Source organism: Condylura cristata, unplaced genomic scaffold (assembly GCF_000260355.1).
Source record: "Condylura cristata isolate star-nosed mole 26May11 unplaced genomic scaffold, ConCri1.0 scaffold00003, whole genome shotgun sequence".
NCBI classification, from domain to species: Eukaryota; Metazoa; Chordata; class Mammalia; order Eulipotyphla; family Talpidae; genus Condylura; species Condylura cristata.
In genome coordinates this window covers 72,921,636-72,927,819 of record NW_004567104.1, presented here as the reverse complement: position 1 = coordinate 72,927,819, position 6,184 = coordinate 72,921,636, and the positions used below count along the sequence as shown (strand labels likewise).

Here is a 6,184-nt window from a genome sequence, read left to right as displayed (position 1 = left end):
CAGAGTGGGGTGCAGAACAGGCAGATCGATGAAGTACACTGCTGAGGGGAGCAGCGGGCAGGTCAGGAGAGGTCTGCCTTACCATGTGGATCTCCTCCGGGGCAGGCAAGGATCGAACTCATGCAGAAGTGGCCTTAGCTTCTTAGTGCAGTGCTTTAACCTGCTGCGCCATCAGGGAGGGCCTGTACCACATCTTTTTAATCCGTCATCCACTTTTGGGCATTTGGGCTGTTTCCATGTCTTTCCAGTTGTAAATAAAGCAGCTGTAAACATGGGGGTGCAAGTATCTTTTTGAATCAGTGTTTTTGTGTCTTTTGAGTAGAGATACCTAGGAGTGGGATTGCTGGGTCCTATGGAAGCTCCATCTTTAGCAGTTTGAGGAACCTCCAAACAGTTTTCCATAGTGGTTGTACTAGTATGTTTGCATTCCCACCAGCAGTAAAAGGAGAGTTCCTTTTTCTCCACATCCTCGCCAACATTTGTTGTTGCTAGTTGTTTGAAGACGTGCCATTCTCACTGGGGTGAAGTGGTATCTCATTGTGGTTTTAATTTGCATCTCCCTTATTACAAGTGATGTTGGACATTTTTTTATATGCTTCTTGGCCATCTGCATTTCCTCCTTGGAGAAGTGTCTTTTTAGCTCCTCTGCCCATTTTTTGATGGGGTTGTTTATTTTTGTTGTGCTTCATCAGTTCTTTGTATATCTTTGTAATCAATCTTTTATCACTAGTTTGTGTGAGAAAATTTTTTCCCAATCATTGGGATGTCTGTCTTTTGTAATATCTCTTATGCTGTACAGAAGCTCTTAAACTTGATGTAGTCCCATTTATTTATCCTTGCCTTCACCATTACTGCATTGGGTGCTGTATCTTTAAAGATGTCGCTGAAGTGTATGTCATATAGCATTTGGCCCATCTTTGCGTCCAGGTATTTTATGGTTTCTTATGTCTAGGCCTTTAATCTACTTTGAGTTGATTTTTGTGTATGGTGTGAGGTAGTTTCATTTTTTTTGCATGTAGCTTCCCAGTTTTCCCAGCACCGTTTGCTGAACAAACCTTCTTTGCTCCACTGTATTTTCTTTGCTCCTTTGTCAAAGATTAGCTGTCCATAAACCTGTGGGTTTATATCTGGGTTTTCTACCTGAATCCACTGGTCTGTATGTCTGTTCATGCTTCAGTACCACACAGTTTTGATTATTATGGCTTTGTAATATAGGTTGATTCCCTGTGATATTTCCTCACAATTTATTTTCATGTCTTTCTAGCACTCTGATCTACAAATTTGGAAGAACCGAAGAACTATGGACCTGAGACCACTTCTTAAATCACATTTTCCTTTTGTTATATTTGTAGATAAGTTTTTATCTTTCAGTATAATTTACACATTGCCAAATGGGAGAGATTGTACATTAAATGTTTTGTTTCTTTACACTTCACACGCTGAGTTTTGAAATATGTTCCTGAAAATTTTTGTCATTTTTCATTGCCTCGACTGTTAATCTGTACATAACATGAAACTGTATAGTTGGGATGATGGGTATTGGTTTTTTATTCCTAGGATGGGAAGCTTGATGTGTTCACGATGCCAAGGCTGCCACATGTCATTGAAAGATCACTACCTGGTTTTAGATTCTCTGATTTCTGAACTTGGGCAGAAAATACAGTTCCACTTGTTTGAAATAAGCACTGAGCCATTACAAAGAACAAATTATAATTTATTTTGGCTTAAAAGTGAGATTTTTTTTTACAAGGAAAAGTGTTCTTATGTATTAAAAATGGACTTTTATATGGAGATTTTTTAAATACCTGGTTTTGAAAGCCTCTTTTAAAAGTTTTCAGTGTGACTTTGAGAAGTGATGGGTAATGCTTGATCAGATAAACTCAGTTTTGTACGGTTAATGTGAAAGACTAAGACAGCTCAGCAGTGTGCTTCTTAAAAGGTCGCTTGAGCAGTCTGTCCAGTGGAGGTCACTCTTCAGCTGCATTATCTGACAATACAAAATTCAATAGTAAGCAAGTGTGAGCAACTGCAGTTTAACAGCATGAACCATATAACCAAAGCAGAGTAATTAGTTTCAAGTTAAAGCAGTTCTTCCCAGTGAGAATTACTATGGACTAGTGAAAAATCAGTTAGGCTGCAAATCTTTTCACTCCAGCTCTCAAGCTCTGGGGAGCTCTTCCTGCAGAATATATCTTCCGCCTGAAAGCTCATACTCCCCAGAAACATCTTTTGCCAGCTTTGAAACACTGTATTTGCACGCGTGTGTTCACCCCTTAGGACACTCTTCCTTACATAGGTTTGTTCTATAGGGAAAAGGCAATTTTCTAGACTTTGGCTATAAGACAGAATAATATCAATGGTATTATATGCAGCTTCTAGTGCAAGCCTTATTTGCTTAACTTCTGCCGTCTGTGAGGGCATTGACTGCACAGAGTATGAAGCAGTTGTGGAATGCTGTGCCTTTATCTAGATCATCTTGTTTGATTCCTTCTTTGTTGTTTTGTCCTCACAATGTCAGTAAACTTTGTCTTGCTTCCAACACATTGTAAGACTAAGTACTCGTTTCCATTCTCTTGTAACCTATTGCAATAAATATTACTTCTGATACCTTCAGATCTGTTGGAGAAAATGAGCCATAAAATTGGTTTGCTGTTTGTTATTTAATTATTCAGTCAAAGAAGCAGTTTATTTCTATGAAGAGAAATATATTCACACATCTAAAATGCCAATATGAAGGCTAATGAAGACATCTCAGAAAACTAACAAATAGTTGTTTTTTCCCCTATTCTTGACTCTGCCCTGAATTTGTGAGCAAATCGTTTAATTTCCCTGTTTCCCGATTTCAGAAAGGAAATTATGTTATATCTACTTTCACAGACACCGAGTTAGAAAAGGTAGACTCCTTCATACTAATTTAAAGACGGGTTCTACGAATACACATCTCCCTGTTACTCAGGGTGAGTGACTGTTGAATGTCAGTGCCTTTAGTGTTTGTGTATAGCCCAGTATTACCAGAACATTCTACTTTATTTCACTGATTGAAATCCTTTTTGTATTCTTTGTGGTATTGCCACTGATGAAAAACCTGAGTTGCAGTTTTTCCGTTGTAGAAGCTGATGCATGCCAGCATAGGAAAGCAGCAGAATCAAGACAGGAAGGTTGATGCTGTCAACCATGCAACATTTGCTGCTGGAACAGGAGGCCCAAAAGTGTTTGACACAGACGCTTTGAACTCAGTTTTTCTAATTTTTTTTTTAAATGATGGATGATGGGTGCTTTTAATCATAATGTCAATTCAGGAGCTGATTTCATGGTTCCATTTTATTTTGATAAATTTTTTAGAGATTTATTTATTTATGCATACAAGACCTGGGGTATAGGCCAGAGGTGTGGGGCAGGGGGCAGTTGGTGCGAGGATTCATCAGAGATTGAGTGGGAACAGAACAATCAGATTGATTGAAATACACTGCTGAGGGGAGCAGCAGGGAGAAAGGAGAGGAGGTCTGTGTGCCACATGGGTCAGCTCCCTGGCCAGCGATCGAACGCGGGCTGCAGTGGCTGTGACTGGTTTCATAGTGCTGCGCTTTAACCTGTTGTGCTACTAGAGAGGGCCCCAGATGGCTCCATTTTAGATTTAATTACTAAATAAGTAAGTTTAAAAGTAATCACCATCAGGTGGAGGAAAGAAGATTTTATCTTTGGAGCCCAAATTTGAAAGCAGTCCATTGGGAGAAGGATCCCGGCCAGCTGCTTTCTTTGCCCCTTCCTGAAGTAGGGTCCAGCTTATACAGACAGGGTAAGTGGGGGTTATTCTCGCAGAAAGAAACAAAAGATCACATTAAGACAAACATATCAGGAAAATAAAGTACTATTTTTCACAGGCACAGAACTTCCCTAACAACCTGAGAGAACCACAGGCGTTCTTTAAGTCAGGATTGTTCTGTGAGGTAGCTGCAACTTGCTGGTCAGTCTCATGCCAGCAAGCACAGGGCGGGGTCACAGTGTGTTCAGGGAGTCAGTGAGCGTTCTGGAGCCTTTGGTGCATGTTGAGGCTTTAATGCTCTCTCAGGGAACCAGGTACACAGGCACGCCCGGCCGTGGGCCAGGGAGATTGCGGGGTGGGCCACAGGCAGGAGCCTCCCAGCCCTAGTCTTGCCTCGTCTGCAGTCACGCCACGCGTCCTCTCGTAGCCGGAGCGGTCTCTGAGGGACGCCGCCCTTAGAGCCCAGCCTCTAGGCTCAGCTTACGCACACCCACACCTATGCTCCACGTGTCCACAGTCGGGCACACAGCCCCGTGCCTTCCCCGCGTGCTCAGCCACCTTCTGTGTCGACAGAAGGTGCCAGCCACCGAGGCTAGTGGCAGAAAAAGTCTGATGAATTCATTTACCCTACAGGAAGGCAAGAACTTTAAACAAGTCTACTGAAGGGAGTGGCCTGTTCCAACGGTAGGTCGGTAGGTCGGTAGGTCGTGCAGGTTGCACCAGGGGCTCCAGGCTCAGCCGTTGGTCCCGCCCACTGATGCTGCTGATGCTGCTGATCCCGCAGGGTGCTTGCTCACAGCGATGATGTCCCTGACAGCCGATGACCCTTACCCATCCACCTTCATCCCGCTTCTTCCTCGGCGCCTGTCATAGGCATTTTGATTCTGTTTAACTTGATAAAAGGTTGGGGCTACTTTTATTAGACATTTTGATATCAAGGAAAAACCCGAAATCCTTAAGAGACATCCCATACCTGTTTAAACAGTCACATTTTGTTGGTAACAGTTTTGCTGCTGTTTCAGAGCAACCTCTTCACTGTTCTGTGTTCAGACAGGAAAGAGTGAAGTGGAAACTACTGGTAGTAGAAATTGTTATTTGTAAGAGGGAAAGTAGGAATTGTTACTTGAGTAACACTTATTGTTGATTACTTTTCCTATACCTTTGACTGAAAACAAAGGCAGAGCCTGAAGTGATCATTAGAATTAGTGCTCTTGTTTATAGTCTGAGGAGCAGCGAGGCGAGTGCCCTTGTTCCACCTCTGCTGGGCTTGAGGCAACTCCAATTTTTCCACACTCTGCAAATTACTGGAAGGTGCCATGAATATTGATCAGGGAGTTCTGTTTTCACAAGTAGGCTGTTGACAATGCCTCACTGCCTGAGGCACCCAGAAGCCAATATTATGACACCAACGTTGAGAAAAGAAGGCTGCTGCTGTTGGAAGTGGGCGGGAGATGGGAGACGAGGCTCAAGTCTGCCTCCCCAGTCTGGGGCGCTAGTGCCTGCAAGCTCTGGGCAGGTTCGCTCTCCCCTCAGGCAGACAGATAAAGGGGGTTCCAAGCCGCCAGAGGCTTTCTAAGGCTTTAGTGCCTCTGAGGGCAGGTGGTGGGTGCAGGCCAGGCCGTGGTTGGCTGGGAGGTGGGCGCAGGCCAGGCCAGGGCGTGGGGGGCTGGGAGGTGGGCGCAGGCCAGGCCAGGACATGGGGGACTGGGAGGGGGGCGCAGGCCAGGCCTGGGGGGCCTGGGGGTGGGCCGCGAGCCTGCCCCCTTAGCAGCGTGTTATAGTAAATCCGCCTGTTCTGCTCCCCACTGGGGGGGGCGCAGGCCAGGCCTGGGGGGCTGGGAGGTGGGCCAGGAGCCTGCCCCCTTAGCAGCGTGTTATAGTAAATCCGCCTGTTCTGCTCCCCACTGGTGAGTTCTCTCACCCCTGCACCTCTAGCCTACACCTCAGTTCTTTGCCAAACAGGAATAAAAATTTTTAAAAAGCAAAGGAGCAAGCTCCGTGGAGTCATTTGTGCCAGGCCTAGCTGCAGTTTTGCCCTCTCCCCAAAGTGGATCTCAAGGGAATCTGGAGCACCCTGATGGCGCCCACGTGGTCTACACCCGAGGCAAGCTGGTTTTACCCAAAACTATCTTTCTTTTGCTAATAACCTGACCCCCACACATTCTCTCTATTTTGTGTGAGGCCTCACAACACCAAGATGGGATGCTGCGATCCCTCAGTTGGTTACTAAAGCCAATTAAATCTCTAAATTTGTGCATTTTTTTTTTTACTACTGCAAAGCTGGCAATATCCTGGATATTTTGAGAAAATTGGGATAAACTGCTGAGAGGGTTGCCTTTTGAAGGGCAGAATGGAGAATTAGCAAAAGGAGGAGCCGGAAATCCAGGTGTGGATGCTGCCAGCGGGGTGGGGGTGGGGTGG

General features: G+C 44.8%; 1 protein-coding gene across 1 annotated transcript in view; it reads left to right on the top strand.

The window, feature by feature from the left end:
• TMEM50B (transmembrane protein 50B) overlaps positions 1-2,613 on the top strand; it is a 14,465-nt gene extending 11,852 nt beyond the window's left edge. The window contains exon 5 of the mRNA XM_012734787.1: positions 1,265-2,613. The gene's annotated coding sequence lies outside the window, so the exon portion shown is untranslated. The remainder of the gene's footprint in view (positions 1-1,264) is intronic.
• Positions 2,614-6,184: the final 3,571 nt, after the last annotated feature.